The sequence below is a fragment of the Enhydra lutris genome, unplaced genomic scaffold, assembly GCF_002288905.1.
Source record: "Enhydra lutris kenyoni isolate GAN:26980312 unplaced genomic scaffold, ASM228890v2 scaffoldscaffold37, whole genome shotgun sequence".
Classification (NCBI taxonomy): Eukaryota; Metazoa; Chordata; class Mammalia; order Carnivora; family Mustelidae; genus Enhydra; species Enhydra lutris.
In genome coordinates this window covers 29,742,784-29,752,603 of record NW_019154121.1, presented here as the reverse complement: position 1 = coordinate 29,752,603, position 9,820 = coordinate 29,742,784, and positions in this window count along the sequence as shown.

Below are 9,820 nucleotides of genomic sequence, written 5' to 3'. Positions count from 1 at the left end.
TGAGCCAATTTAAATGCTGCAGGAAGATTCTGGTAGAGAGACTGATAAAGGGGAAGGACGCGTGCGCGATTCCCTGAGGAGTCTGGAATTTACTGGAATCACCTGGAAGCCGCTCTGAGAGGAGACTGGAGTTGAGATGGGCGGGCAGGGGGGGTGTGGGTGGGCTGCAGGGCCTAGCCCTGGGGCAGTTCCAGTCTTTGCAGAAGGTGGAGGACTTAACTAAGGGGGGAGGGGCCGATGAGAAGTGCCTGCCGCCCACTGAGCTTTCAGTCGGGATCCCACAGAGGCCTCAGGGTGGTGCAGCTCTTCCTTGGGCCATGCCCGGGGCAGGCTGGGGCAGGAAGACCTGCCTTCTGGGGCATCCAGGACCGAGTTTTTCTGGGATGATGGAGCAAGGAAGCCCAAGAATTTGACTATTGGTTAAGGAGGTCATGGAGTCCAAGGAGGGCGGAAGGAAGTGGGGGGATGCACCAGAGTTGGGGAGCCAGCCTCTCCCGGAGGCCCCCGGGAGGAAGGGAGGAAGGACCGGTGCGCAGGGAGCACTGTGTGAGCTCTGGAGTAGGCTCTGCCATGAGCGGCCTTTGTTTTGTCCGCCGACAGAAACCCAGCACCAACACGTTTGTTACTGGATTTGGCATCTGGAGAGGAGAAGTAGCAGGAAGTTTTATGAATGCGTGGTTTCAGAGCGAGATAGCAGCTGTGCGTGATGACAAGGTCCACGGAGTGGCGCTCGGATTGGGCGGCGGAAGTGGTGTGGAATGAGTCACCAGCCCCGGGGAGGTCGGGCACAGAGAGCCTGGGGCTTGGATGGGTTGTGCCTGTGGAGGACAAAGTTGCTTTGGCTGATGTCACATTCAGGATGTGAGGGGGGGCCGTGGGCCAGAGCCTGAGTTCCTGGGGAGGCAAAGGCAGTGTCTAGGAGGGTGGGAGATGGGTGTGGCAAAATGGGTGTACTGACTGCACTGGCCAGAGTTCCCCCAAATCATGTCCTTCCGGGGACCTCAGGGTACAACCTTATTTGGAAATCTGGTCCTTGTGGACATGATGGGTCAAGATGAGGTCATAGAGGAGGAGGTTTGGCTCGAATCCAGTATGCCTGACATCCTTACAAGAAGAGGGGAGGCATAGGAGACATGAGAGAAGGTGGCAGAGATCACAGCGGCTCTGTTGGCAGCCCGCAGGCCCAGGACAGCCAGGAGTGGAAGGGGCCCGTCTTGCAGGACTCTTCTCTGTCCTTGTCTGAGGTTCTCGGTCACGCGGCTTTGAAGACCAAGGAGGGAGACCAGACAGACTGGAGGGCCACAAAGCAACATTTACTGAGCAACAGCAAAGTGATAGCACAAATCTCCCAAGGAGGAGGGGACCTGACGGGCGTTGCCACCAGAGTTTCTATGTCCAGGGGGTTTTCTGGGCTTGCTGGCGGGCTGTTTTAATCTGATTAACCCTCCCAGTGCGGGTCATCCCATTGGATTTTTGTCACCTCCCCTATCACATCCTGTGGGATTTTTGTTAACCTCCCGTATCAGGTGGGAAAGGGTGGAGGGCTCCTTCCAGGGCGTTTCCTCTTAGGGCGGGTCCCATGTCCCTGCCTGCGTTCCTTCTCACTATCCTTCATCATTGCGATGGGTCTGCCCCTGAGGCATCTCCGAGCCGGGAGAGGATAAAATGCCAGGTTAAGGCCCCGGGCACGGAGGTGAGGCACCCGCACGGTGGGCGGCTACGGGGCAGGGGTTCCCAGACAGCTGGTCACCGCAGCCGGGGCTCTAGGGGAGGGTGAAGACAGGCTCGCGTGGGTGTAGGGTGGGGAGTGGTGTGCCCGGAGGACGCCCAGACATCTGGGACACTAGGAGCCAGGTCGGGGGTGAAGGGTAGGCAAGGTCCACAGAGCACCCCCCGCCCCCACCCTAGCAAGGGCATCGAGCCTCAGGGCCTTGATCTCCTTGGTTATCACCCAAAACACAAAGGCCCAATATCACGTCTTACTTAATCCTTGCAAACACCTGAAGCAGGTATCAAGTGTTCTGTTGGGCGAGGAAACTGAGTCCCGGATTCAGGAATCTGCTCCGAGCGCACAATGCCAGTCCAAGCAGGGACTCAAATCCAGTCTGTCGGCATCTGAGGCCGCTACCCCCCGCCCCAGCCCCACCCCAGGTTCCACTCACAAACCATCCTTGAGCTCTGGCTGTATGCACTGCGCAGGACACGCAGGCAGCTCGAGCTTCAGCCCATGACAGGGAGCCCTGGGCTCACGGAGAAGGGTGCTGGGTGCGTTTCCTAGGGCTGCGGGAGCAGGCTGTCGTGAACCTAGAGGCATACAACAGCAGAAATTTATTATCTTCGAGTTCGGGAGGTTAGACGTCGGAAATGGATTTCAGTGAGCGGAATCCACGGTGTCAGCAGGCCTTGCTCCTGCTGGGGGCTCCGTGGGGAAATCCAGTTCTCTGCCTAACCCGCTTCTCGAGACCACCCCCTCTCCTTGGCTCAAGGCCCCTTCCGAGTGCCAGTCTGCCCGCCGCCTCTGTCCTTACACCTCCTTCTCCAATTCTGCCGTGTCCTCATTCGCTTCTCAGGCCCCTGATGCTCACACAGGACCTACTGGACAACGGTCCTGTCTCAGGACCCTCAGTCACATGTGCAAAGGCCCACTGCCATGGTGGGCGACACGTCCACAGGTCCCAGCGGTTGGCATGTGCACATAAGGGCCAAGTCTGTTGCTCTGCCTGCTAGAGAGGGGAGGACACCATTTCCATGCACTGTGGCTGGTTTCCTCTGGTTTCCTCCAGGGGCTCACAGAATGCTAGGGAAACAGAAGTCCAACGGTTAGAAGTTAGAAAACACTCCCCAAGGGTAGCACGTTTCCCTGGGGCTTGAGGGGGCCAGCCGGTATGCGGCGAGGAGAAAGGGGAACATGGAAGGAGGAGGCTATGGGAGGAAGGCACTGAGGGGCAAGTTGGTCCAAGGTCTCCAAGCATGCTGGACGTGTTGGGATGAAGCCTGGAGAAGCGGGAGAAAGTATCTGGGTTAGACCCTGAAGAAGGATTTGCTAAGAAGCTTAGCCTTGATCCTGTGGGTTCATGTCTCCAGACCTTCTTTGGCCACGTGTTCCCACAGGTTACAATAAGCTTAGCTTGCATCCCGAATATGTTAGCGTGTTTACAAATTATCCGGGCACCGCTGTAGGTAAGATACACAAGGAAGGGAAATTTACTAACAGGCCAACAGGTAGAGACCACAATTCCCAGGCTCCTTTGCAGTCGGGCGTGGTCCTACGTGACCCTCCGGGCGGCTGGGGTGGGCGCAGGTGCGCTGTGAGGAGTTCCGGGGCCACCTGGTTGCGCACAAGGTGGTTTCCTGGAGTGTGTTTGCTCTCCAGCCGCGAGTGTGGACAAGAAGTGAGCCGACTGCTGCCACACAGGCAAGACAGTGCAGAGCCGGAGGGTCCTGGGGGGCGCGGGGGTGGGGTATGAAGCTCCCAGTCCGGGGGGCCGTGGGAGAGAGGGCCGAGCTCCCATCTGCGTCGCCTTGTCCCCGCTGTCCTGTTGCAGCCGCATTGCTTGACCCTGATAAATGTACGGGGCTCATGGGCTAAGCTCAAGCCGTTTTGTTTCTTGTTTTTTTAAAGTCCTTTGCCAGGAATAGACAGCAAAGCTGTGCGTGCAGGAAAAAATTTTCCGGTCACTTCCCATCTCCTTTTAGAGAATTATGAAGATTTTATTATAATGACGCACAGTGTAAGAGTTCGGGAGACGAGAAAGTGGCGTTTCCGCGGAGATGCCCGGCGGGCCGCTCCAGCTGTGCACCTGACGGTCGGGCCGAGCCTGGTGTCGCCATCAAGCTCGACGCGGAATGTCCGCAGAGCCGTGTCTGTCCTCCAGAGCGTTGTGCCCTGCCCCGCCGCTCGCCGCTCCTTGCGGGAGGCCTGCCGTGAATGCACGGGCTGCGGGCGTCCTGTGAGCTCCGGCTCCCGCTCACGCTGTTGGCTCTGGAAGACAACTGACCACAGACTGGACACCTGCAGGGGCAGACGGGGAGGCATCACTCATGTCGCAGGGAAGCAGGCCATGGAGTGTGACAGTGGTTCCTGTGGGTGGGGCGGAGGGGGCTTTGATCTGGGGGCTCTGGGGTGGGTGCGGTGGCTGGCCACGCCACCTCTCCCCTCTGCCCCCGACAGAGGTGCCTGTTGCTGGGGGCTGTGCCTGTCGGGATGGGCCCCGCAGCCCGGAGAGTCCCAGGGAGCCCAGAGCCCAGGCTGCATGTCCCTTCAGACCTGGGACTGGGAGGGAGAAATGGGTGGTCAGACAGTTCATCATGTTTCGTAGGTGCCTGAGCCCAGAGGACGTGGGTGGGACAGAGCATCTGCTTCTCAGAACTGAAGGTGGGAAGACCTTGCTCCCCCCGTGCCTCCTCAGAAGTGAGCCCAGGGCTGTAGGCGGGGGACAGTGACTCCCGCAGGGCAGTGGGAAGTTTGGGACTTCCCTGTGTTTGCTGTTGTTGTTAATCCCTCGTGAGCATCCCTGTGCTTGCTGGCAACCAGAGCTCTGGGCGAGCAAGCGGTGTGCACGGCCTGCCCTTGCTGGAGACCCAGAGAGAGCCACGCGGGAAAAGCATGTGCTCTTCACGCAGCCAGGCCTGGGCCGGGGACATGACCCTAAGGGACAGCGTGTGTGACGGCAGCAATGCCGAGAGAGGCCGCCGGGATGCCAGGTGGGCGGCCCGCTATTCCCACACGCAGGAGGGATTGAGACGCGGTGCTGTGGACACGTGGGGGACTATTACCGTGGAAAAGAAAGAGAGGCTGCCGCTGGGACCACGTGGCCGACCTCGAGGGCTTTCTGCCTCGGGAAATAAGCGGGACCCTGAAGGACTAACGTCTCGTGGCTCAGTCAGTAAGGGGCCCCTGGACGAGCCAAATCTGCAGGGACAGAAAGCAGAAGGGCGGGTGCCAGGGGCTGGGGGAGGGGGACTCATGTTCAGTGGGGACAGAGTTACAGCTGGGGGGGATGGAAAGTTCTGGGGACGGACAGTGGTGGCGGCTGCGTAACACCATAAACGTACCTGGCGCCACAGAACGAGACACTCACATGTGGCGGAGACAGTTATCCGTTGCGTGTATCTTGCCATAACACAGATAGGTGTAAGAACAAGATGGAAGGAGGCAGGGGTGGGTGGCCTGGCTGTTCCTCGTGCGTGAGACTGCACGGGGGGTGAATTCTGCAGCCCCTCGGCTGGCGAGACACAGCGGAGGAGGGAGCGGCACGGGAGGGGAGGGCCTGGCGCCCTGTGCATGCTGTCCGCGTCCTCGTGGCCAGGGACCACAGCAGCGTCAAGGGCGGTAGAAGCCTTTGTCAGGCTCCCTTCTCTCTTTGCACCCTGCTTCCTTCCCCTCTGCCGCGCCTGCCCGACTCTTGATGGCCCGTGTTGGTCACCTCTACGTGCGGAGCCCTCGCGTTTGCTGGAAGGCCGCCTGCGTGGCCGGAAGGCTCTGGGGTCTCTGCAGCTTCCTCAGCTTCTCCCCTGGGCAGGGTTCGGTAAGGACCATTCCTCCAAGGTTACTGCCGCCCGCACCGGCTACTGCCCATTTGCTCTCCCCCCGGCTCTGTCTCTGCCCTGCCCGGCCCCTGCAGGCTAGCGCCCGCCCGCTGCATCTCCCCACACCCCTGCTGGTTGATGGCACGTGGGCTCTGGCTTGGGTGACCGCTGTGGGGGGGAGGCCCCTCCAGCTGCCCCCCCAGCTCCATCAGCCCCCAGGGGCCAGACTTTCCCTTTCGTTGGTCTTTGGATGCCTGGCTTGCCCTGTTTGTCCCTTCACCCAGCCTCCTCCAGGGAGTCCTTATCAGATCTTTCCCCGACGATGCAGGAGTCGTTTCCTCCCTGGGCCTGGTGGAATCACCACCACCTCTTCTGGTCCTCCTCCCAGCAACAGGCTTCCAGAAATTTCTGAGGACAGCAAGACCGGATGGGGAGACAGGGACGCTTCTGACAGTGCCCCAAGGCCTGGTGGCAGCTGCTGTGGGCGTGCAGACATCCCCGGAGAAGCATGCAAAGTGTTGTTGGCGGGCCACTACCGTGAGTTGGGGGATACGGATACACAGACACCGAACCACCCAGAATACCAACGCTCTAGGTCCCTTAAGAACTGCCTTGTCTTGGTGCTGTGCCCGGATTAGTAGGTAGGAGGGGATTATGGAAAGTAGGATTAGTGGAAATCAAGCTGACAGCAGGTCACACTCGCTCCACAGTTTTTCCTGGAGAATCCCTCCTTGCACCTCTGGCTTCTGGCAATGGCCGACAGCCACCTCTCTCCCATCTCTACCTGTCCCTGTCCCCACATGGCTGTCTCCTGCTCGGGGGTATTCTCTCCGTGTTCCTCCCCTCTTCTTAGGAACACACCAGTCCTACTGTGGTGGGACCTCATCTTTGTTAATTCCCTCTGCCACAACCCTATTTCCATAAGGTCAACTTCACAGGTGCAGGGAGACACAGTTGAACCCTCCATGGTACTCTGCTGAGAGCGGGGACCTCAGGGCAAGTGACTGGGCTTGACTTGACCTAGTTTAGAGAAAATATTTACTAGTAGTCTGAAACACTATGGAGATTTCATTGGAACAAAGAATTTAAGGACCTTAGAAGTAGGAAATGCCCTGGTGTGTTGATTAAAATTTTGTGTGTATGTCAGGGCTCCTGGGTGGCTTAGTTGGTGAAGCGTCTGACTCTTGGTTTTGGCTCAGGTCATGATCTTAGGGTCGTGAGATCGAACCCCTTGTTGGGGCTCCGTGCTGGGTGTCGAATCTGCTTCAGAGTCTCTTTCTCTCTCCCTCTCCCTCTGCTCCCCCTAAAAAAAACTGCGTGTATGTCGTTACATAAATAACTCATGTGCACACAGGAAAGTCAGAAGAAGTAAAAACAAGAAAATAAAAATGACTTATAATCCCCAAACTCAGAGATGATTTTGGTGAGTACTCTGGTATAGGCGAATGACCAGATCTTTTACACGTAGACACTTGTAAACGTACCGGGAGTTTTTATGTTAGCATTATACTACGCATAGTATCTTGTTATCTTGTTTCTGTTTACTCCTGCCACGGACAGTCTGATAACCCGGGGCCAACATCATCCTGGTCATATGGGTCACATTGATGTTTACTGGTCACATGGGGTGTGGGTGTGTGTGACAAATTTCTCAGCCTGTCCAATCACTGGGCATTCACAGACAGCCTCCTGTTTTTCGTGATCATAAACAGAGGTTCGAGAAATAACCTCAGAGCTGTATACGTAGGCATATCCTTCTTCTTCTTCCTTAGGATAAATTGTAGCACTTTTTTTTTTTTTTAAAGATTTACCCATTTATCTGAGAGAGGAGCATGTGTGTGAGCGAGAGGGAGTAGGGGAGGAGGTGGAGGGAGAGAATCGAGCAGACTTCCCCGCTGAGCACGGAGCCAACCTGGGGCTCGATCTCAAGATCCATGAGATCATGACCTGAGCTGGAACCAAGAGTCAGATGCTCAGCGTGCTGAGCCCCCAGGTGCCCCGGCACTGTCTTTTGAGAAAGCAGTTGAGTCGCACACTCAGCTAAGTACGTGTGCCATTCTTGATCGCAAGCACTCAGTCTGGTTTCGGACGCTGGAATTGATATTCCTTATCAGCTGTGTCTTGGGTGCAGATGTGAGCAACGTGTCCTAGTGACCATCTCACCACTGACGTTAGCTTCTGTCACACTCTCCTGGGATACTTGGCTCTCCTTCTGCTTTCCATCCATAGCCATTTCCTGTTTCCCTATTTTTTTAAGCCATCAGAGCTGAGCTTAAATCTGTGGTTGAACAAGAAACCCTTAAATTGCTTATAATCTTAAATATTCAGGGGCTTTATGAAAACAAAACAGTGTATAAAGCTCATTAATGAACGGGGTAGTTATGCTTCGTTGGTGTGAGATTAGTTTTTGCTGCTCTGTGTGTAATCTGGCTAAGTAACACACTGTTGAATCTTGCTAATGGAATTCTTCTTCCCTTTTGCAATAAGGAAACTTCTGTGAGTTGTAATTTATTAATTATAGTTAAGTATTGGACCGATTTCCTCCTCAATAGGGGGGATGCTGGGATATGCAATTTCTGTATGTTTAAGAGTTGATAAAAGAGATAAACCTCCTCATTCCACTCAGGGTCACACCCAACAAGGACAGAGCCACTAGGTGTTTGGGTGTTTGGGTGACCTGTGACCTCCCCACAAATGACCCCTATCTCTAAGGGAGACTGGAGTGCCTTCAGAGCGACCTGTGCTATGCCTGGGGTCAGTGTCAGCTTCCCCTCCCAGACCCATTCAGCAGCAGAAAACAATAAACCTTTGCAACCAGACGCGGATGACGAAGCTCCCTGCGGGGTGTTACTGCCGGCACAAACAGAGTGGGATGGAAAACTTTGTCTGATTTTCTGAGTCGACCAGATCTACTCGGGATCTCCAGTTCTCCTCCTGATCTGTCCATGGTTCAGCAGAGAATGTGTGTCTGCACACCAGCAGGCATGCGGTGCAAGTGCAAATTCCTGGTCCCTGCCGCGTGTATTTTGAAGCCCTGTTATTAGGTGCATACACATTTATGATCGTTAGGGCTCGGTGCTGTGTGGACCCTTTTGCTGTTATGAAATGCTCCGCTGTTTCCGGTGACCCTCCGCTCGCTCCCCGCCTGCCGTCAGCACCGTGACTGGTCTCACTCGTGGCTGGGCCCTCGCCCCACCATTGTTTTCAGCCTCTCTGCGTGTTTGCATTTAGAATGCATCTCTCGTACCCAGACTCCCTTTTTAAAATCCACTTTGTGTGCTGCCTTTTCTTTGGTGAGTTTAATCCTCTGTGTTTATTGTAATTTATTGTAGTTATTGGTGCGATTTGAGGTCTGTCCTTTTGCTATTTGTCTTCTGTTTTTCTCCTTCCTCCTCCTCCTCCTTCTGTGGCATTGTTCCTCTCTTCTTCCTTTCTTTTCTTTAGAGTAGCTTGATTTTCAGAATTCCATTTTAGTTTATCATTGTCTTTTGAAGCTATATCTTTTTTTTTTTTTGCGTTTTTTCAGTCGTTGCTGTAGGGATTGTAATATCCATCCTTCGCCATCTCTTTCGAGTTAGCATAGCATCTCACATTAAGGTAAAATCTTTGCAAATGTAAAAGTTCTGTCCACCACGCCCCACTTTTGCCTCACTTGTCATCCATCGATCTGAACCCTGTAATGTTACAGTTTTTAAACGTAAGCAGCCATCATGTTACAAAGAAGAGGAGGCAGGGCGACCCACGAGTGTACACAGAGACCTTTCCTGGGTTCTGCCTCGCTGCCTTGCCAGTGGCCTCTCATTCCCTCTCACCCGCAGTCAGCTGCGGCACTTTCTGGCGGTGCCCTGAGGGCTGCAGTGGGGGCTGGTGGGTCCCTATGGTGCCCGTGATGGTCGCACGGTCCCCAGCACCTGCAAACAGGCCTGGGCTTCCCAGCTCAGCGTCTGGGAAGCTCGTCTCAAAGTGAGGTGGTCGACCCAAGCTTGTTCCGGAATATGTGTGCTGCAGGAAAAGCATTTGAAACGGGACACTTCCTGTAAAGATGAAGAACGATGATACGTTCTTGTACTCGATGAATCTTATTCTTTTATTGGAGTTCCAGTTAGCTCACGTGCAGTGTGATAAGAGTGTCAGGTGTGCAAGGGGGGGCTTCAACACTTGTGTACCTCCCTCATGGTGACCAGGGCCCTCCCTAATCCTCATCACCTGCCCCACCCCCCCCACCATCCCCACTGACCATCAGGTCTCTGTAGTTCAGTCTCTGGTCTTTTGTTTGTCACTTTTTCCCTTT